Here is a 23,719-nt window from a genome sequence, read left to right on the forward strand (position 1 = left end):
CAATGAATTACTGCATTTAATTCCTTCAACAGATTCAACCCCAACAAAATTCTCTCCACAGTTTGTTGTCAGAAGGAACGAACCGTAATCCGCAAATGGACCCATTGAAATCAGTACCAAAAAAGAAATCAAACTAACGACTGGCGTACCAGAAAATCCTAAAAACGTTGTTCTGCCCTCACAGTGGAATGTCTGGAACCCGTGAATGATCAATGGAACACTTCTGTGCCCCCATATCTATGAAAAAATAGATGCTTCCTATTCCCCTCCTTCATCACATCATAGAGACCTCTGTGATTAATGGGAATAGGCATCGTTTCCAGACCCTGCTTCTGGCCACCCTAAAGGAAGAATATGTCGTCAAAGACAAGGGGCCTCATTACGAGTCCGGCGGTAACTAAGGCGGTAAAACCGCCTGGTTACCGCCGGACTCGTATTACCATTCCGCCTCCGTGACTCCCGGAAATACCAGGGCATTACGACCCTGGTGTCCCGGGAATTCCGGAGGCGGAATTCGGTAAATCCCCATTCCCATTGAGTCCCACAGGACTCAATGGGAATGGGGAAGTGGAAACATCGGCACCATCTCGTGATGGTGCTGGTGTTTCCACGTCCGGGGTGACAAAGCAAAAACAAAGCGGTGATGGCTGGTAGGCTTAGAATGAATCTTAACCACTGGCAATGCTCTGGGCAATCCTCCAGACCACCGTTCTTCACTTGCCAAGGCATTACAGAAGGGGAAAGACCATATGCAAATCAGGCTTGGCCCCACCCCAAAAGGGGCAGTCCAGCCCGAACTGCTAGGCCACATCCCTTCTGCACGAGACCACAAGAAGCATCCCCAAACATGTTTCGCACTTGTTGGGGCTCATCAGTGAGGAGTAGCTTGGGTCTCTAGGCCAAGCAGGCACGGGACCCACGTCTGGGTATACCCGTCCCACTTGGGGTGACAAAGCAAAAACAAAGAGGTGATGGCTGGAAGGTTTAGAATGAATCTTAACCACTGGCATTGCTCTGGGCAACCCTCCAGACCACCGTTCTTCACTTGCCAAGCCATTACGGAAAGGGAAAGACCATATGCAAATCAGGCTTGGCCCCATCCCAAAAGGGGCAGTCCAGCCCGAACTGCTAGTCCACATCCCTTCTGCACAAGACCACAAGCGTCCCCAAACATGTTTCGCCCTTGTTGGGGCTCATCAGTGAGGAGTAGCTTGGGTCTCTAGGCCCAGCAGGCATGGGACCCAAGTCTGGGCATACCCGTCCCACTCGGGGTGACAAAGCAAACGCAAAGAGGTGATGGCTGGAAGGTTTAGAATGAATCTTAACCACTGGCAATGCTCTGGGCAACCCTCCAGACCACCGTTCTTCACCTGCCAAGCCATTTCAGAAGGGGAAAGACCATACGCAAATCAGGCTTGGCCACATCCCAAAAGGGGCAGTCCAGCCCGAACTGCTAGGCCACATCCCTTCTACACGAGACCACAAGCATCCCCAAACATGTTTCGCCCTTGTTAGGGCTCATCAGTGAGGGGTAGCTTGGGTCTCTAGGCCCAGCAGCACGGGACCCACGTCTGGGCATACCCGTCCCACTCGGGGTGACAAAGCAAAAACAAAGAGGTGATGGCTGGAAGGTTTAGAATGAATCTTAACCAATGGCAATTCTCCGGGCAACCCTCCAGACCAGCGTTCTTCACCTGCCAAGCCATTACAGAGGGGGAAAGACCATATGCAAATCAGGCTTGGCCCCACCCCAAAAGGGGCAGTCCAGCCCGAACTGCTAGGCCACATCCCTACTGCACGAGACCACAAGCATCCCCAAACATGTTTCGCCCTTGTTGGGGCTCATCAGTGAGGAGTAGCTTGGGTCTCTAGGCCCAGCAGGCACGGGACCCACGTCTGGGCATACCCGTCCCACTCAGGATGACAAAGCAAAAACAAAGAGGTGATGGCTAGAAGGTTTAGAATTAATCTTAACCACTGGCAATGCTCTGGGCAACCCTCCAGACCACTGTTCTTCACCTGCCAAGCCATTACTGAAGGGGAAAGACCATATGCAAATCAGGCTTGGCCCCACCCTTAAAGGGGCAGCCCACGTCCGCCTGCAGGCGGGTGGTGTTAAAGCTGCCAGGTCAGACCTGGCGGGAACATCACCTCCCGCCTGCAGGAGTTGTGATTGGGTGGTCCGGAATTAACAGTGGCGGCAGGTTTACCGCCACTGTCATTTAAGGACCACCCGACCTGCAATGAGGCCCAAGACCTTTAGAAAGATACGTGGAAGCATTATCAAAGATATTTCTACTATCCACATTAAATTGCTGATTATTTCAGGAAAACAACTGAGAATTTTGAGCAAACTGGCTCCCCCCAGCACTACTCCAGGGCGGCCTCTGGGTCATTTACCCATGACACCATAGGTGTTATTTGACCTCTACTAAAGGATCGGACCTTGTGGTCTCTATTGACCCTCTTGTCTGTAATATGCACATTGGTCCATGTGTACAGGATTCAACTGCTCATTATTCTATGGAATAGACTGACCTCAAAACTATGTATTCCTACCTTCAATCCCGCTAACTATCTGAATCTCAACTCTAAGAACAAATGTCGGAGGACCCAACCTCATTAGCAACTGAGAAGTAGGCAACTCCGATCATTTGTTTAAGAAAGTAAAAACCAGATCAAGCGCTAAAAAGTGGTAGGAATAATATTGGGTGCAAAAGAGCTCCCTTATAGATAATGATCAATTCTGCGGGACAACAAATCTCTTTTTTATACACTCATCCTTCAGGCATTCTATCATTACCTGTAACACTTACCTCTGCATTTCTGGAGTATACTAACTATATGTAGCATATACTTCTGTGGGAGACATCAACACATTCAAAAATCCATCTAAGCGCATCCCTTGTGCAAATTCGCGTTTCTTCACTCTTTGACTTACAAGGAGGAAGGAACCGTTCTGCGCATAAAAAGCGTCTAAACTATCACCATCTATTTCATCATTCTGTAACCTTTCTCACTCCCTTCTTAACTCAAAAACCCTCTCGACATGCTCATATACTTTCTCCGCAGTATCTCTTGAATATGCTAAAACATTCAGATCCCTCAAACCTTGTGGAAGATCTACATCATTCAGTCTGTTCCACATTACGGATAAATGAATTCCCAACCCTTCAATAAAGACCTTCTAGATTAGCGAGTGTAGCAAAAACATCAGATTGTTCACCCTTCTCCATGCACTGTCTAGCCCATGCATTCAGATCTCGCTTTCTTTCCTTAGACACTGTATTACGAGTTACAATTTTCAGTTCCGCTCCCTTATCCACTACAAGCAGAACAGAACCACTTGGAAGAGAAAGAGTAGACAAATCTTATTCGTTAATAGGTAACGAAGGTGCTATCACTGGTGGAAAAGACGAATCTACCAAACCCATAGCAGCAGGCAAAGGTGGAGATACAGGTGGAGGAGCAACAATAAGAGGAGGAGCAATAACTGGAGGAAGAGGAGCAATAGGAGGAATGATTGGAGGAGCAGGAATTGCTACGGGAGGAGGAACAACATCAGGAAGAGGTACATAAGGAGGTGGGGCAGTGGCACCAGGCCTCTGTTCATTTAAAAGCTTGTCAATTAATTCATCTGACGCATGGAAATCTTTAGATGGGTATATTTTCTGAATGCCAAGTTGGAAAGCACTATCCATATTTCTAACTGACTCTGACTGTTTTTGTTGATCATAGAATAACGCTTTCTCGGCGTTCGACATATGTCGGAGCGCATCTTTCTCTTTACTTTTAAGCTGCTGCATAGCTTCTTTTTTCCAATTTTCTAATACATCAAACGTTGCAGGTCTAGCTTTTTTCTTTAACAATATAGATTCTAAATATTCTATGCAAGAAATCTCAAAGCTACCATTGATTGGCCACTGAAGTTCGGAAGCATGTCTATTTTGTCTGTGCCAAATATCATTAAACACTATACTACCAATGCCATGCTTACAGTTCATAGTACCTGCCGACGACCCCTCCTGTGGTGCCGGATGGCCAAATTCCAAAGATTGTCTGTCTCTGCGGAATAATGCCCTGAAACAGGCAGACAATTTCTCAGGCATATCAGATTACTGTTGTTACCTGGTCAATAATTGTACTCGCGAGGACAATGCGCCAAATCAAATATCAGGATACTTAGGAATCGGGGCACGACTCAACTGATACAAAGGACAAAGGGAGGTCCGATCGGATTACAAAGGATTGACGTGGTTGGCTATTCCGGCAAAAATACCTGCCTCAATATGGGGACCCTCGTCAAGATGCCGTCTCGGACCGCAAGCTCACCGTCCAGGGATCGGGCCATGCAGTACTGTTGAGGTGTTGCGTCTCATCCAAGAAGGGGCCCCTTTCTCACCATCCAATCCCGGTCCGATAGCTGCATCAAATCTTCAATGAGATGGCATCAATCTTGAGCGTGCCTATTCGGGCGCCATCTTGTAAGATCAAGCAAATATCGAGGCTTGGTACCACCAAAAATTAGATCCGCCAGTCACGAAGTCAAAGATTTATTTGTTACGGATTCAAATATCAAACCAGATAGCTATCTGGTTCACAGCACCTCACAGTGTGTACCAGAAACTCTGTGAGGGGAGTGAGTCCTGGTCATCAGAAAACATGCAGTACTTATACACAGTCCTGGTCATAGCTCAGCCCATCTCCAAACTAATAGGTTACACATTTGCGTTCGTGCCCAGTTCACATGGCAAATACAATAATATTGTCTTTACATACTTCAAGTGTTTTCCAGTCTTCACAATACAACGGTTACAACTTTGTTCTGTCTGGTCATGTTGGTTATCCAGCTTAGGCTAATCCTAGTTTCAAGAAACAAATTCAATGGCTTATTAATAAGGTACACAGTTCTAGTTTGTCTAACATTCAGTTCTTATGTTTGAATATGGCTAAGGCTATTGATACAGAAAACACTTTAAATCGGAGTTCACTTTAGCTCCAAGGTTCCTTAAACATACTGACAAACTTTGTTGCCGTCAGCTGTGTGGATCTTTAGCTTTCTAAAGTAATTCTATTTCCAGAAATGTACACAGGATTCCTTCAAAAACACACAGAATTATTTTACATTCATTGTATAACACTGTCTGTGGGAGGATGAGTTTTGTAGGCATAGAAAACACTTTGAATGAAAGTCGGTTCTGACTACAAGGTTTTGTTTGCACAGGACAAATAGTCTGCTCTGCCAGCCCTAGTGTTGACATAGGCTCAAAGGTCGATTCTGCTCTAGCAGCTGAAAACATAGCTAATCATTACTGAAGAGTGAGCAGAAGTTAAAACCAAGATGGAGGACTTTTTCCAAGATGGCGCTTAAAGTGAATTCTAATTCAGAACTTTGCAACATGGTTTTCCCCATGGAGCAACTAGGCTTAGGCCAATATAAATCAAAAGGAGGCATAATATGATTTCTGTTTAACAAGCAAGCTCTGACTCTATGGGCCGGTCAGGGGTCACTCGCGCTCGTAGTACACTTGGTAGCAGAGGATGGTTTGTGACAGTCGATTATTGATTATTGATTAAAATAAGACACCTATTGACCATCGACATAAAGTAACTCTAGGTCTTCGGCAATATCACGAGTCCTTTGCCATTCGGCTGAGTAGACCATGAAGCTTCCCGTAGACAATGGTAGCTTAAGTAAGAGACTGCAGTCGGGGCCTGAAGGCACCCGTTTTCCCAACACAGCCGTTCCCAGTCCTACGGGCAGCTGATCGGGCGAAAATCTGAAGGAGGCCCGAGGGTCCAGAGACGAACAATGAGAACGGTGAGTGAAGCAAAAAATTGAGTGATTTGGCAAACAGTGTATGCCTTAAGAACAAGTAAAGGGAAAAGGTAACAGAGGGAGGAGGAAAAACAAAATAGTCAGAAGTAGAGAAGACTGTATATATATAAGGGGATAATGACTCGAGAATAATTGAATAAATAAAGGTTACTGGGGTGGACTCCCGAGAAGAGAGAGGTTACCAGGGCGGACACCTGAGAAGTGAGAGAATTCACGTTATTCCTGCGCTTTAATATAGCGGCCAGTAGAAACATGTACCCAGAGTGTCACACTCACCTGTGTCACTGCAGGAGCGATGGATGAGCCTCCCTTGACCCAGAGTTCTCACTTCCCCCGTTTCACCCGGAGGGATACCTGTCAAATACAAGGTGTACACTTAGACCTGAATTCACCTGATTCTCCTGGGCCCTTCCCTTCTCTTAACTGTGTGCTGTGATGTCCCCTAAGGGCTTACCATGATCTTTAGTAGGGTGTGCACTCCATCCTGCATTCGCAGGGGCGCGATTCACTCATGTGATTGATGGCAATGTCTGTAGGCTGAGTTCAGATGCCACACGCTGTTTTATGCCTTCACAGTGAGGCCGAGTGTTCAAGGCGCCAGTTTATTCACTGGCCAGAAAGTCCTTCCCACAAGTGAACGTTGCGCAGAGAATGTTGAGTGTCCAAAATTGTCCGCAATTTCTTTGTTTGCTGGTGTCTTTGTGGGTGAGTATTACTGCGTGTAGAAGCTAGCTGCTGGTAGGTATGCGCAGCTCCTTCAATTCGAGCGCGCCTGGTAATGTCTCTCCCTTTCTCTTGCAGGAGAAATTATGTGGTAGTGGTGCCTCGAGTCGGGGTTCAGCGCTACTGGAGACTTGGTGGTTTGGTAAGTATGCACAGAGGCTTTGGTAAGTATGCACCGCGTTGAGAGAGAGAGAGAGCAGCGAAATAAGTGTCTGCGTTATTGGGGCGAGCGCAATGAATAATGTCTCTTCTTCCTTTTGTAGGGGTTTGTGCGCTCGTACAATTAACCTGGATTCCAGCATCACGGGAAGATTCGGTGAGTATGTGCAGCATTGCTGATGTGCGCTTGTTAACCCAGTTCTTCTTTGTTCTTACAGGTGCCGGTGTAGAAGTCTCCTCTTGACTGGAGATTGCTGCGGCGTGGAGTAAGAACGGAGGTTCCTCCAGAGCAGGTAAGCAGAAGCAGAATGATCCAGAGCGGGTAATAAGAAGCAGGATGATCTGGAGCAGATAAGCAGAAGCAGAATGATCCGGAGCAGGTAAGCAGAAGTAGGATGATCCAGAGCAGGTAAGCAGAGCTGGCTGATCCAGTGCACAGCAAGTGTGTTGCTGATACAGCTCACATTAAGCAACACAAAGCACTGGAAGCATCTTGGGTGTGGCTTATATAGCCAGCCACACCCAAACACTAGAGAGCTCATGAATTGTCATGCACTTCCTGTTTGGTAACAGGAAGTGGTAACCAGGAAGTTACTACAAACACTAGGAAGGAATTAAAGGAGGGATCTGCTATGGGTTCTTTGTGTGCCTATGCCAGGCCTGCCAAGCCTCCACCCAGCTTGCCCAACTACCTGCCTGATACCCATGACACAGAGTCCCACATAATGGGGAACAATTAGACTACCACAACATTTAAAGACGTCGTGAAAGGGGTTTGTTTAAACTCCATAAAGGGGTAATGATTAGGCAGAGATATCTGTGTCCAGCTGGTGTCCGTCTAGTCTGTTAAGTGTCTGCCTTACATTTTTTGTTGTGACATCATATGTGAATTTTTTGTTAAGAGAACAGATTAAAAAATTTGGCGCGATTCGATAGCTGAGACAGAATCGCACATGAATTGATGTTTTTCAAGCAAATTGGTAATATAAAAATTTTAGTGGAAAATTTGGATTGGAGCTTGCAGTGTTTTGTGCTTGCTCATATTGTCACAAGGCGTTTAAACCATATGAAAGCATTAACAAGTGTTATCTAAGAGGAAAGGGAACAGATTTAAGCATGGAAGACATAACCCCATTAGCACACTTATGCAAGCAGTTGCCAAAACATGCACCCAAGCTAAAGAAGTATAGCACAGAGTGGTCTAAAGGTACTGCCCACAAGATGTTTATGCCATGGCCACAAAATGGGTCTTTATCTAAAGCCGTTTTACAACATATGACGACATATTTGCATGCCACATATACAGGCAATAAGCTACAAAAACGCCTTGCTGTTCTAGAAATTTGGAAGATGTATGAACAGACAAAGGAGGAAGAGCCACCAGCAGATTGGATACTAAATGTATGCACAGAGGGGGGTGTGATGCCTACCGCACCACCTGCCCCCCCTGAAATGAAAACCGAAGAAAGTAAGGACGAGGGATTATACCCGTTAAGGGAGCTTTAAGCAGCCACGGGGTACAGCAACCCCACATATGAGTCACCTACATATAGTAGTGATGAAAATCAAGGTAAGGATAAGGACAAGAATCTTACCTCCGCAGTCCCAAGGGACAAGGGGAGACGTGATGACGAACGGAAGGATCAGGCACAGACAAGTGCATCTCTCGACAAGGAGAGTGAGGGAAAGAAATGGAAACGAAGTGAAGACAGAACTGATGAGATAGCATTTGCAAAAGACAAGTGGCTGAGAGGACAAATCTTATTAAAACTCGATGGGAAAGGAAGTGATGACGTGAGACCAAAGGAGAGGTTAGATGAGGCACAAAGAAAGGAGAAAGAGAAGGAGTTAAGAGATGAAAGGATAAGAAGGAAAGATAGACTAAGGCTATATCGCGAAGAGCAAGAAAAACAGCTCGATCGCAACCCGAGAGCAGCCTATGATCAAGACAGACAGAAACAGCAAAGGTTAGAAGAAGAGCAAAGGGTATGTGAAAAAAGGATAAGGAGATGAAGAGATGAGGAAATTCGAAGGGCAGATGAACGTAGAAATGAAAAGAGAAGGGAATAAGATAGGGTCATAGAAGAGGCGACGAAGCGCAAAGAATTTGATAACGATATCGAACGTAAACGGATATAGAGGGCACGCAATCTCGAATATTTGGTGAAGGAAGTCAAAAACCTGATCCAGTTGTAGACTGGGAAGACATTGAAGAATTCTTTCCTGCGTACGATTCAGTACCAGGCATGTCTAGGGCAAATATTGAAGATGAATTCGACACCAGAAGGATCGGGGAAACGATCGATAGAGTATATGATGAAATGGGGCTAGAACAAATACCTCAAGGAGAGGGGGAGGAACACTGAGGATGTCACCCGAATTAGTGGAAGCAGGAAACTGTCCCTGGACAGATTATAAATCAGTAGAAATGATGAAGACACAAGAAGTTGCATGAATTGGGGACAAACAATGTCCGACTCTGAAGGGGAGGAGCACGAGGCAAACGAGGAAGGGAGACGGCACGAAAGACGACTCCCTAGGGGAAGAGGGATACGATGGTCAGACACTAGCGAGTCCGCACCGAGGGCATCAGAGTCAGCCGCACAGTCGGACCGACATGAAGGAGTACCTCATGGTCAGAGTGGGGTGTCATCACCACTCTATGTAGACAGACTAAGGACATTGCAAGGTAGACGGCGATGTGGGAATATTACCCCTGCGATAGACAGGAGAACTATGGGAGAAGAGAAAGAGGGCTGCGCATTCCAATTTCCACTACTAGAAAAGGGGTGAGCAAGACCACAATATATTCCATGGCCACACATGGATCGAGAAAACTTGAAAAACAAGCTTCCATTGCTGACATCGGGAGCCGGAAAATGGATACACGAGCTAGAAAAAATGACAGGACGAAACATACTAGCTATAGGGGACATTAAAGGTCTCCTGATCGCCATACTTGGTGAGAGAGCAGACGATGAGGGGACACGGGCAGGTTATCCTGGTGTAACCACAAATCAACACCGCGCATGATGGAGCACCATTTAACAATTGCAGAGCAGCAGTATGGAAAGCCCTATGAGTGCTTTACCCAGACACTTCCGATATGGGAGCTATAATGACTCGTAAAATGAAGGAGTCAGAAGATCCGTTCATTTATATACAGAATTACCAAGACGCGTGGTTGCTCGAAACGCTTGAATCTTGGACGAAATTAATACCTGTATTTTACCATATATTGTGCTAGGGGTTGCCAGAACCAGTGCAGAAACAACTCAAGAAATTGGTAGGAGTTGAGGCTAAGCCTTGGGCTGAAATACAGTTGACTATCGCACATTACTGTAGACTGTTTCAAGAAAAGGATCGCAAAAAGGAGGCAACTCGAAAGAGTGAGGAAGCGAAGCTGGTACAAAAGAAATTATCAAAGTATGCTCTTGAAGGAGCCATGCTAACTAACACAGCTGAACAAAACATGCAGCAGGTGGCTAATCCACAACAGAATAACAAGGGTAACGTAGGGTTTTACCCTTGGGGAAGAGGATTTAGAGGAAGAGGATGGCAGAGCAATCAGGAAGTTTTCCAAAATAATCAAGGAGGCTTTCAAAATGTGCAAAATGGTAACCCAGATATGTCAAATGGACAAATCATCTGACCACCGCCAGTATGTTGACAGTGCGGAATTACTGGGCATTTGGCTCGTACGTGCAGAAGTCAAGGCATGATGCAGAACAGCCAAGGAATGGGAGCAGGCATGGCAAATCCACCTGCAGTTTTACAACAGGGCATTGCACAGAATCACATGGTGCAGAAACAAGTGCCAGGAGTGCAACAAGGGCCGCAACCACAAAACATGGGGAACTTTCCACAAGGACAATCCCAACAGGCACCACCGCAACTACCACAGACCCAGAACCATTGGAAGGGGAAGCAACACTAGGAATGGAGAAAATCCACAAGTGCACAGTGGGCCAAACTTGTATATAAACTAGGACATCTCACCCAGTGACACAAGGCCCTCATAGGGAACCTAGGGTGGATGCCGTTATAGGGGGTAAAGAATATTTCTTCCTAGTGGACACGGGTGCAACACGCTTGTGCATATGTGAAGGCACGTTTTCCTTGTCCGGCAAGGCCATAGATACTCAGAGTTTTACAGGAGCTCACAGTCAAGTTCCCTTTACAGACGCACTCCCAGTCTCAATAGGAGAGTGTGAAATGAATGTACCTTTATTATATTCACGTCAGACCCCAGTAAACATTTTGGGTCGAGACTTAATGACAAAGTTGAACATGACAATTTAGTTCATGGAGGAGGGCATAGTATGCTCCACTCCAGGAATGCACTATTCAAATGTGTGCGAAATGATTAGAGCTCCAGAGGCCATTGCTACAAAAGCTGTGCCTCCTCAAGTTCAACAAAAACAGGTCTTGCTGGTCCCACAAACTACCCAGCCGATTGTTTTAAATTCAACTCTAACAATAGAGAAACAAAGTAATGAAGCTCAGCAACATCACTTGAACCAAGAGTCCCTAAGGGAAAAGAAACCTGCATTGCTAGCAGAACTTGCCCCCAAATTACTTGAGCTGTTACAAGTGGCACTACATAAGGACTCCAAACAAGCTCCATTGACTAATTCTGTCCCCAGAGCCATGGAGAAACTAAATTGCCCACATTTTTAAACCAAAAACGTCTGCCCAACTACTCTCTAATGTTATCATGTCGTCCAGCCCCAAACACGCAATATGCATTGAATCGCAGATCAATACTGTCTATATTTTCTGATGTACCACAATTAAAAGACATCAGCTCTGATGATGTAGAATTGGTGGAATTTTGCAATAAGTCAAACTTTCATGCAGTAAAAATCTGGATGCAATCCAGAGTCATTCAGAACACCATATGGTCTGCCAAAAAACAGCTTTTTGATCTGGGGTTCGAGCTAACAGTGGATGCCGATTTTAATGGCCAGGACTTGTCGTAACAAAAGACTGCTAAAGCACCCCACCAAATAACTTACAAAAGTCTGTCTCATGACAAGAAAGGTTCCCATTCCTCAAACAGCCAGTATGCTCAACAGTAAGTAGATTTACTCACGCCTCAGAAAGAATTAATCTTAGTGTGTTGGAATTCTAGAGGACATACTCACCTGTGAAACAACAATAACAGCGGTTTAGGCAAATTTAATCTAGTAATACTTCAAGAGACATGGCTCACATCCACCCCAATTTGGGAAGATCATGATGTACTCATTATTCCCTCCAAAAAAAATCTTCGTGGCAGACCCTCTGCCGTCTTACTTATAGCCATTCAAGCTAATGCTAATACTTCCATTACACCCTGGGCTTCTCTCAATATGTTCATCCAAATGGTACAATTAAAATTACATGCAACCATATATGCCATCATTAATTTGTACTGGAATCCGGTGGAGATTAGGACGAATGCTTCCTAAAAGATCTGGGTGAAGTTCTTAATTTAATTCTATTAGAGGCTTCAGTAGGAAATGTTTTGATTGCGGGTGATCTGAATTTGGATTGCATCTCCACTAATCCTAAAACAACTTAAGTAGATTGTGTAAATGGAACCAATTTGTGAAACACCATAATTTGCTTAGATTGAATGGAGCCTTCTTGTCTGATACCCCCCTGGTTCAACATGGCAGCGAGGTACAACTTTGTCCATTATTGACTATGTATACACCAATGTTAACTTCTTTTCAGATTTTGTTGATTTTGAGATTGTTGATTTTTCTGTGAGTGACCACAAGCAATTAACTGCTAAATGGATGTATCAAAATGTTCCCTTTCTACAGAGAGAAAAATGTTCTCAAGGATATCGTATGGTGAACAATGTGGGCAATAGACTATGATGGTCAGAAACATCTTTAAGTAACTTCCATACATATGAATATGGAAGCCACCAGAATATGTTCAAACAATGGCTCTAACAATGATATATACTCTGATATGATGCATGCTTTCCAAACATCTTCGCATTCCTCTCTCCAAAAAAATGGTAATAGTACTCCAAAATTGCATGTATTTGACGCAGAATTAAAGATGCGATAAAGGCTGTACAGATCGCAAAAGCGAGAAGCAATGAATCTACCCATTGACATCAGGTTCAAAGCTTTAATAAATATGAGAACTAAGTATAAAAACTGGCTTAAGTTCAGGCATGCTAAGCTTTTTCAATCTGATGGCCAGCTTTTGCTAAGTGCCATACAAAGCAAAAATGTAGCTAGAATTTGGACTTTGCTCAATCAAGCCACTACAGGGTCTCAAGTCATCATCCAATCCAATGAAGTCTCTGAATCTGCTTGGATTGAGCATTTTTCCAATCTATATAAAGTCCCAGAGGGGAGCTCATCTTTAGAATCTATTAAAACCCTATCTAAATTCCATCTACACTTTGATTTGGATGACATTAGCTATTTCATTAAAAAAGCAAGCCAGTCAAGGGCTTGCGGCCCTGATGGTTTATCTAACAAGATGCTTAAAGCACACCCAGCAATCTGGGCCAAAATGTTGTTTAATTTCTTTTCCATCATCAATAAAACTCAATCTTTGCCTCCGACTTGGACACATTCCATCATTGTCCCCATCTATAAAAAAGGAGACAGGAAAGAGCCCACGAGTTATCGACCAACCGTGCTATTGGACGCGTCAGGAAAAATATTCTCGCATCTAATTCTGAGGGAGTTGAATTGGTGGACTGCACAAACACATCATAATGATCCTTTTCAGGCAGGTTTTGTCGCTGGTTTGGGTACTATTCCAAACATCATAACCTTGCATATGCTTCAGTCAGATTATGCAGCCAGGAGACAGAATCTATACTTGGCATTTGTTGACTATAGGGTTGCCTTTGATTCAATCAATCGGCTCCTATTGTACAACAAATTGGTCAAGTATAACTGTCAACCTTCACTTGTGGCTCTAATTGTTCTCCTACACACCAACACCTCCATGCAGGTCAGATTGTCAACGGGAGGATTCATGTCAGCAAAATCCAGTACGTTTAGAGGGCTGAAGCAGGGGTGTATCCTCGCCTCCACAATCTTCAATCTATTTATATATGATATAGGAGTGGCCCTCAGTCACATTCAGAGCGACCCGCCACGCCTGGGCTTACATAAAATTGCATACCTTTTTTATGCAGATGATCTCGTTCTGATTTCTCAAACTCACACAGGTTTGTAACATTTACTAAATGGTTTGGAAACCTATGTAAATGACAATCATATCATTATAAACATAAATAAAACCCAAACAATGACTTCCAAATGGAACTTCAATGTCAAAACAAAATCATATGATTGGAAGTTAAAGGAGGTCACCCTTGAAAAAGTCTTGCAATCTAAGTATTCAGGCTTAACATTTTCAGCCTCCTTGCCTAACCCTTGTTATGAGCCTGATTTGAGAGGTAAACTTCGCTCTTTGATTTCCCAAGCTAGAATTTTATTGGGTACATTTGGAAAGTTTACAATAAAGCATGTATTATACTTTTATCATCAAAAAGTGATTCCCATTTTGACATATGGCTCGGAAACAACCATTCCAAAAGATGCTTTATGGTGGGACAGACTGGAATCTTTATTTTGGAAACAAGTATTACATCTTCCGATCTGCACCCCTCTTCCTCTAATTCGTTATGAGTTAGGTTCTCTTTCAATGCATTTGCAGGTCATTTGGAAATGTTGTGCCCTCTTACGAAAATGTCTGCTATCTCTAAACCACTCAAACATCCATTGCAAAGTAGCCACTCATTTGTTGTCTCGAAATCATATGTTTTCTCAAACTTGGTGCAAATTTACATTGAATGCTTTGGCTGATGCCTCAATAGACCTAGAGCTACTTCTAACCAATCAAGGCCGTGCTAAAACCAAGATCCATCAATATGATTGGTGTGTGAATCAAACCAAATGTCTAACGTACAAAGATTTTGATTGCAGGCTATTTGGTCATAAGTCTTACAGAATCACGGCAGATTATTTGGTCAAATTTCCTTCTTCTAAATTCCGTTACAAGTTTTGCCATTTCCGATTAAACTTATGGCCAACCTCAGAAGTCATTGCCAGGAGGAAACAAATTGCGATGGAATTAAACTTCTGTCGGTTCTGTAAAAGACCTAACCAAAAAGAAACCTTGGAACACTGCTTGGTTCACTGCTCTCAATTACATCCATTGTGAAAGGTCTATTTCAAAAACTATTTTGAGGAACAAAACTCGCTTTTCCAGTCAGATATTTGGCCACAAATCTTTTCATCACCTAAATTGGCCATAAAGGTGGCAATTGTACAGTTTTTGGATGCTATATTTCCTGAAAAATAACACAACAATGTAAATTGTTTAGGAAAAGAAATCCCTTTTTTTTCTAAAGTCTATTTTTTGTTGTTACTTCAGATGAAGTATAATTTACTTCTTTTATGCTATTTTGTGCTTTTGGAACTTTTCACCTCTTTTATTGCTTTCTGTGTAATGTAAAATCATTTGTTTTGATGGATTAATTCCCCTAAACTGAGATGTTGACTTTTGCCTTATATTTGTCATTAGAAGTTTTAATTTTTCTGTGACTAATGTTCTAATGTCAATATTTTACTTATATTTTAATTTTCAGTGATCTGAATAACTGTTTTTGTAATTTGAAAGGTTGATTTTATCAACTAAAAAAGTTTAGAGCATACTCAGGACACATAGCCATGTGGGCCATACCATTGGAGCCAGACATTTTCGCATATGGCATGTGTGTCTTATGGCAGGATTGCCAGGCCTTGCAGACAGAACCATGCGAACCCCTGATGAGTTTTTATTTAGACCACGGATACCTATGCATGAGGAGGAGGGACAAGTATTCCCCTTGAGGATACACACAGCAGCAGTGCGAGGGAAAGTAGCGTTGGTTGATGGGTACAATGATGAAGGCAGACAATGGTGCATGATTATAGCCATCGAAGATGGGTATCGAGTGACTGACATCACCGATGACGATCTGGTTGAAGAACAATCAGATACAGAAGAGACAAGGGTTGGAAGTGAGTCTCATCTTTTGGGTAAAAATGTTCAAAAGAGAAGTGCCTCAGAGAATGATGTTGGCGCTGAAGCGTCTGGAATTTTTGATGAGGATATAGCTAAAGTGCCTGTCTCAGTGTGGACTACATGACACTATGACGTAGACCTCTTGAAGGGGGTGTGAGAGGTGAAAATGAAACCAAAATCAGGAGCAATTTTACAGAGAGTCCGACAATATCCCATGTCCAGAGAGGCAGATGAAGGGATTTTTAAGACAATTTCTGCTATGATGGACCAGGGCATCTTAGTGACGTCAGAGTCACCATGTAATATGGCAGTTTATCCTGTCAAGAAATCAAAGGGGGGGTCTTGGCGTTTAATTTAGGATTTACGAGAAATAAACAATATTGTTGAAGCTGAGTACCCTTTAGTCCCTAACCCATCTACAATTCTATGTAATATACCTGTCGAGGCAAAATATTTCACGGTGATTGACTTGAAGAATGCCTTTTTCTCAATTCCGTTACACCGTGACTCACAAGACCTGACGTCATTCACGTTCAAACAAATGCATCTGAAAAGGACAAGGCTGCCACAGGGTGACTGTGAGTCTCCGTCTATTTTCAACAGAGTCCTGCAGATGGACTTAAGCAATATTGCATTAGAAAGTATTGTCTTGCAGTATGTGGATGACATCCTAATCTGCAGCACCACAGAAGAACAATGCAGGCCCGATTCTGTTCAGCTACATACTATACTGTCTGAGAAGGGTTATAAGGTTGACAAGGAAAAGTTACAATTTTGTCAACAGTATGTGCTGTACATAGGCCAGCTAATGTCACATGAAGGCAAGAAAGTGACCCCAGAAAGGGCTGAAGCCATACTGAACACGGCTAAGCCACAAACGATAAAGCAAATGCAGAGCTTTCTATGTCTGTGCAACTATGTTAGGGCATGGGTTTTCGATTACAGCTCTTATACTAAGCCTTTACTTCAGGCCCTAAAGAAGACCCTGGTGACAAAAGAAAGATTGAATGGTCTGAGACCATGGAGAAATGGTTTACTGAACTCAAGAGAGTGATTTGTACAGCGCCAGTTCTCGGAATTCCCAATTATGCAGAGGAATTTTACCTGTTTTCACACACAGATGGCAGCGTTATGACGGCAGTGCTCACTCAAAGAACCTCGCTGGGGTACAAGCCCCTAGCATATTACAGTGGGAACCTGGACCCAGTAATGAAAGGCCACTTTCCATGCGAACAAAGTTTAGCTGCCGCAGCGTTCGCCATAGAGAAAGCGATAACCATTGTAATGGGATGTTCCATGATGTTATACTTCGAGCATTCATTATTTGCCATTTTAGAGAAACCAAAGGGCACATTGACATCTCAGAGAGCTTCTGCCTCTGAAGTGATCAAATCAAACCCATCAATCAAAATAGTCCGATGTAAGATAGTGAACCCAGCTATGCAGAACCGGTCACTGAAGGAGAACCGATACATGACTGCACGAATTATGAAGAATTCTATGATGAAGTCCCCAGGGTAAAAGAAAATGCCTTGGCAGGAGGAGAGATCAACTTTATTGACGGGTCTTCGAGGATCGACCAAAGTGATGGGCAAAGATACACAGGCATCGCTATGATGAAACACATAGCAAATGGAGAATTTTGAGTACTTGTTAGTGCGCGAATACCATCTCATTACTCAGCACATAGCCATTTGATGTGATATCGTATATAGACTGTGCGCTAGTGACCACTCTCAAAGTACCAGGAAAAAGTTATTAATTCAAAAAATGAAAGGGTTTAAGAGAAAGAAAAGAACGGGTGGCTGCGGGTAAAAACACTCCCACAGAGCTTTTCACAATGTTCTGTACTTGGTAAATGTTCAACAGAAACCCAGCGCTCAAACCCTAGTAACTTATAAAGTCCAAATAATGGCGTTATGATGCCAAAAAATCACTCAAAAAGAGAGGTTCCAATGTCACAGAGATTCTTTTAATATGGTGGACAGCCGACACATGTTTCGACCACTGGTCGTCCTCAAGGCTGTATTAAATATGTGGTCATGCATATAAGTGTACAATACACACAAACATATAAAATATTATTATTACATTCGGTCATTTACAAAGTAAAAAGAAAGAGAAAATGTCCAAAATATAATACATTTGTATCAACAGAAATTAGTTGATCAAAAAAATTCAAAGTAAAGAATGAGGATCATACCATATTGTGTCACAACATCGGGTAAAGATGAACAGGTGGGTTCGGGGTAGTGGAAAGAAAAATGAGAAATAACAGAAATTATGAGAAAGTTTGTAGTATCCGTCTCAATATTGTACTATCTTGGACTAATGCCTTTAAAAGCAAAATTAAACTTTTCTAACAGGATCATACCATTTCCCCTTTATAAATACTGAATTGTGAAGCCATTCCATCAGATACCAGATGCCATGATTATTTTTCTTTTAAATCACTGTTGCATGTACACTTTACTATACTTCTTCTAATTTAACTCCTAAAAATACAAGTATTTTTGAATTTGAGCTTACCAGACAAATATTCTGTTTAGTGTTATATCCCGTTATGAAATGGGGAAAAATAGCTGATTGTCAACAATTCTGTGTATCAATTTGTTCTTGAAATTTTTAAATTGGATCAACTATGAGAAAAATAAACTAAAATGAGTTCAAAGTCTCTAAAATAGCTAATATGGTGTGTAGAAATACCCAGAAATTTAGCCTACCCGAGTGCTGCAGATGCCAAAGCATCAATCATGAGAAATTACAGTTGTCTCCTCATACCAATTGTCTTGTGGCTTCCAAGAGCCCAAACCGAAATTCACTGCTCCCAATAGTGTCTGTCACCTATGAATACAATGGTATAATAGACAGTAAACTCTGTAGTATTCCCTTTTTAAAAAAGATTATTTTTTGATTTTTTTTTTATGTGATCTTAAGGCCAAAAGATTTTTTGGTTAATAGGTTCTCATTTCTATTATAGTACCCTCATCAAACAATATGGCCCAATTACCATTGTAGTATGTCAGTTAACATCTGGTTTAGTATTTAGTATTTAGTATTTATTTATTTATAGTGCGCGACTAACCCGGGGGTAGCAGGGCGCAGAGGCATCAAGAGGATTGCGAAGCTTGTTACATACATAGTGATGAAGTCCAGCTGGGGTTACATTACTGGAGCATCATAGACAGTGGAAGCCGGAGAGACATAACTTACAGGAGTTTACAGATACAAAATGTAGAATATGTCATGAGTTGTATCTACGCAGATCAGTTGACCACCACCTGTGTGTACAGATTAACAGTCAAAGTAGTGTGGCGCAGCAGGCAGGCGTTATATATCATTGTTCTTAAGCCACTGAATGGTCTTTGATCTGAATTGGCGGTAGTTGAGGTCCTCCCTGCAAGTAGGTGGAAGGGAATTCCAAATATTTAATGAGGATGACCAGTGGTCGAAACACGTTTCGGCTGTCCACCATATTAAAAGAATCTCTGTGACATTGGAACCTCTCTTTTTGAGTGATTGTTTGGCATCATAACGCCATTATTTGGACTTTATAAGTTATTAGGGTTTGAGCGCTGGGTTTGACAGCCCTCCCAATTTCTGTTAATCATTACTCAGCACAGGCTGCAGAATTATTGGCGTTGATACTCGCCATTGAGAATCACGCAGACCAGGAAGTAACGCTGTATAGTGACTCCACCTATGTGACGTCAACAGTGCACGCAGGCTTAGCGTGCTGGAAAAGGAGGTGCTACCTCTGAGCGGACGGCACGCCAGTGCAGCACGCAGCCTTATTGGAGAAGCTGATAAAATCACTACAGTTCCCAGTGGGCATACTGGTCGTAAAATGCGCCGCCCACATGAAAGGGACATATTTTGTCTCACGCAGAAATCAAGCAGCAGACACGGAAGCCAAGCGCATGGCATCCAAAAGTGAGACAGTTATGGAAGTGGAAGTGGCAAGCACCCATGAAAGAATGATGGTTGCACGAACCACATCGGAAGCCCATAACGATCTTGGGCAAACGCAACTAATGGAGCTCCAAGGGGAGGCACCACAGGAAGAGAAAAACTTGTGGAAACGTCGAGGGTGTTCTTTAAACCCCTCTGACAGTTTGTGGTGACAAAACAACACTGGTAAACCAGTAATACCTGTAGCCCTACTAAAAATAGCACATGAGAAAGCTCGCGGAAGACTAGTTCATACCGAATTTAACGGAGCATGTTGCATTCTTTATGGTGAACTGCATAATCTGCCAACAATTCACCAATGGGCACACATTAAAAGTAATGAGAGGAGTCATCCCCAGGCCAAATGGGCCTTTTCAGCACTTGCATGATGATTACGTCGCCATGATTCAAGTATGCAACGGGTACAGATATTTAATTGTCGTGGTGTGTCCATTCTCTAGATGGATATAAGCAGGTCCATGTACACACCCAAACTCTACCTGTACGGCCAAATTCTTAGTGAGGGAAGTGTGTCCCAGATGGGGGGGTGTGTGAAGTCATGAGATCAGATAATGGGGCTCATTTTGTAAATACAGTATTTGAGCATATCAGCTTGCTGCTTGGTATAAAGTTAAAGTACTCGTCAGCGTATCATCCAGAAGGTAATGGGTGGGCGGGGCTTAGGCCAGGTGACCTAGATCCACTTGCCCCTGCTCCCCATCTGCAAACGAAAAGAGGCTGGAGGGCTCCTTAAGTAGGGAAACAGCGGCAAGCAGGAAGGCACCAGGTGGGCGGGGCTTGCTAAGTGGTGAAAAAGAGCAGCAAGCAGGAAGGCACCAGGTGGCCGGGGCTTACTAAGTGGTGAAAAAGGGAGGTAGGCAGGAAGGCACCAGGTGGGCGGGGCTTAGGCCAGGTGACCTAGATCCACTTGCACCTGCTCCCCATCTGCAAAGGAAAAGAGGCTGGAGGGCTCCTTAAGTAGGGAAACAGAGCAGCAAGCAGGAAGGCACCAAGTGGGTGGGGCTTGCTAAGTGGTGAAAAAGAGCAGCAAGCAGGAAGGAACTAGGTGGGCGGGGCTTGCTAAGTGGCGAAAAAGAGCGGCAGGCAAGAAGGCACCAGGTGGGTGGGGCCTAGGCCAGGTGACCTAGATCCACTTGCACATGCTCCCCATCTGCTCACACAAACCAGGCCTAGTGTCAATGACCACAGAACCTCCAACGAAAACAGCAGAGAAGATGAGACAGCCTACTGAACAAAACTTTCACAGGAGATAGTGAGAAAAAAATTGAAGAATTAAGATAAAGGCCAACAGAAGCAGTCACATCAGAAGCCCTCAAGAAAACAGAAGCAGCCTCAGAGAAACTCTCCGCTAGGACACAAATGTTAGTAGACATTCTATTTCCACACATAGCGAGAGCAAGAAAACGACAAGAGGAACTGAAGAACAAAACAACAATAGAGGCTGTATTACCCAGCACGCATATTCCAACACAAGGGACAAGTAATAGGCCTACCATACAGCCATATACCAGACCAGTGTTAGGCTGGTTAGCATAGGCACTTGCACGCAGCAGAGATAAGATGCATGAGGACCAAGAAAGAGCAGCCAGACTCTTGTCCACTCAAATGGCGCAGATGAAGAAGCCTGCACCATGGAAAAGGATACCTGAGAACCCTCCAGCAATAAAAAGCCATACAGAGGCACTCAGAGATGTAGTTATAGCAAACTACAGGAAAACATTAAGAAGCAAGAGAAGCCTATATGAAGATAATAATGAACTAAACGATTACCTGGACAGCACAGCACATCTAGGGAACAACATTTGGTAGCAGCACATGAAAGAAGTTGGAAGACGAAACTCAGAAGGAGAATGCTTCGTTTGTGCACTTCTACCGTACAGCATGGGGAAATCCAAGATCTTCGTGGCTGTTGAAATTGATGTCCCAACAGCACACTGTCTGTCACACGTAGCAATGTGCAACACCAGAGGCCAGTTCATGGGAAGTGATGCCTCAATGATATGGGCAACTGAAACAGATGATCCTGATGAAGATGATTATGTTCAGGACACTAAGACGAGAAATATAGCCCATACTAGGAATCACGTGTTCAGGTACGAGAAACCTGAAGTAAAAGGAGCAGGAATAAGATGAGAAGTAAACCAGAGACTTCAATGTCCAAGGAAAAACTCCAGAAGAAGCTCAAATTTGGAAAAACAGGGGCCAAATGCAGATTTGGGGAACAGTACTTTCACCAAATGGATGGGAAGAAGGAGTAGTGATATGCCGAGCATGGATGGTCCTTGGAGCCTGCAAGGAAGCAATAGAAAACTCACAGAGACTGTGCAAACCACTATGGCCAAGGCTTACAAGATTACTGACATAGGTCGAAGACAGGGGAGGACCCTTGCAGATAGTGCCACTAGAAAGCCCAGAAATTGTGTTTCAGGAACAATGGCACAAGGAGGATGGGGGAGAATCAGAAGTGCTGACACACTTTTGAAGCTCCAGGAATGACTCATGGGACTGCAGTAATCATGGATCATTATTGGGCATGTGGATCCAAAGCAAACATCAGACTGACGAAAAACTGGGGAGGCATATGCACAATAGTGAATGTCCACGTTCCAGCACTAGTGATCCCGAAAAGTGACCTGAATATTGATAGTTTCCCGAAAGCAGATGCTCACCTGAGGAAGAAGAGATCTGTGAAACTGACAACTCGAGTGAAGAGAGAAAACTATTTCTCGGCCAAATCAGAAGAAGCATTTCATGCAATCCCATATGAACACAGGTTGTTCAGCCTCACCTCATCAGTGTTCGCAACAATTCTCCTGCCAAGATTCCAAGTTAGAGCAAATACTAAATGGTTGCCGATAACCAGATGGGAGTTACTGCTAACCATCAACTCAACAATAAAAGGATTCAACGCAATCAAGGAAGAGTCAAGAGCCATCCAACTGATGACTTTCCAGAGCAGATATGTACTTGACATGATCACAGCTATGGATGGAGGAGTTTGTGCAAAAATTTGAGAATCATGTTGCACATTTATACCTTCTCACGACGAGGAAAATTGAACTTTAACAGAAGCTAGAGGTATGCTGACAAACCTGCAGAACCAGATGATCAACGAAACCGATGAAGTTGATGATGACAGCTGGGTTGGATCACTGTTTTCATGGGTTCCGCAATGGATGGCGGATGCATTCAATTTCCTAGAAGCCCTGCTAGTAATGATATAACTAGCGTTTTGTGATATCAAGATAAGAATCTCGCAATGCCAGAAAACTGCGAAGAAAGCCATAAGGATGAAGATCATGATTGATGTTAAACCAGGATGGAAGCCCAGAGATCTAACTGATGATGAATTAAGAGACTTTGTGAAGGCCAGCAAACATGCGCCAGAAGGTACGAAGTTTCTTGACCCCAGGAAACGCAGAAATTATGAAGGGAAATTGATCTATTGCAGCCCAAATGGACAATGTCAGCTAATGACATGGAACAAAGACGAACATGTAAAGACAGCAGGAAGCCTGAAAGGAGTGATAAAAATATGGACTCCAAAAAGACACTCCTTCAAACCATCATGTACAAACCCAGAAGATGAAGAAGAAATGGATACAGAAGAACCAAGTAAGATGAATCCAAAAGAGGAAGCGGAAGTGGTCGATAAACTGACCAGAGGGGGGAGTGTAGAGGAGGTCCCAAATAAAGCCTGCACTACAGTCGCCCATTTTGAAGTACCAAGAACATTCACACCTAGATATGTGATGTATGATGAGCAACTAAACCAGTGCCTATCAGAAGAGCAATACCTATTGAAGTACCAATAACCAGACAACCATGGACAGTAAGGTATCCATTGAGAAAACCCTAACAGCAAATGACACGAAATGAAGATTGCTTAAACACTGTCCAAGAAGAAACTCAACAGGCCTTAATTGAAGACGAATGGTAACGTCACGAGGGCCCAGACAGACCCACAGATGAAATAAACGATAATAA

The sequence above is a fragment of the Ambystoma mexicanum genome, chromosome 5p, assembly GCF_040938575.1.
Source record: "Ambystoma mexicanum isolate Mex_15411 chromosome 5p, UKY_AmexF1_1, whole genome shotgun sequence".
Classification (NCBI taxonomy): domain Eukaryota; kingdom Metazoa; phylum Chordata; class Amphibia; order Caudata; family Ambystomatidae; genus Ambystoma; species Ambystoma mexicanum.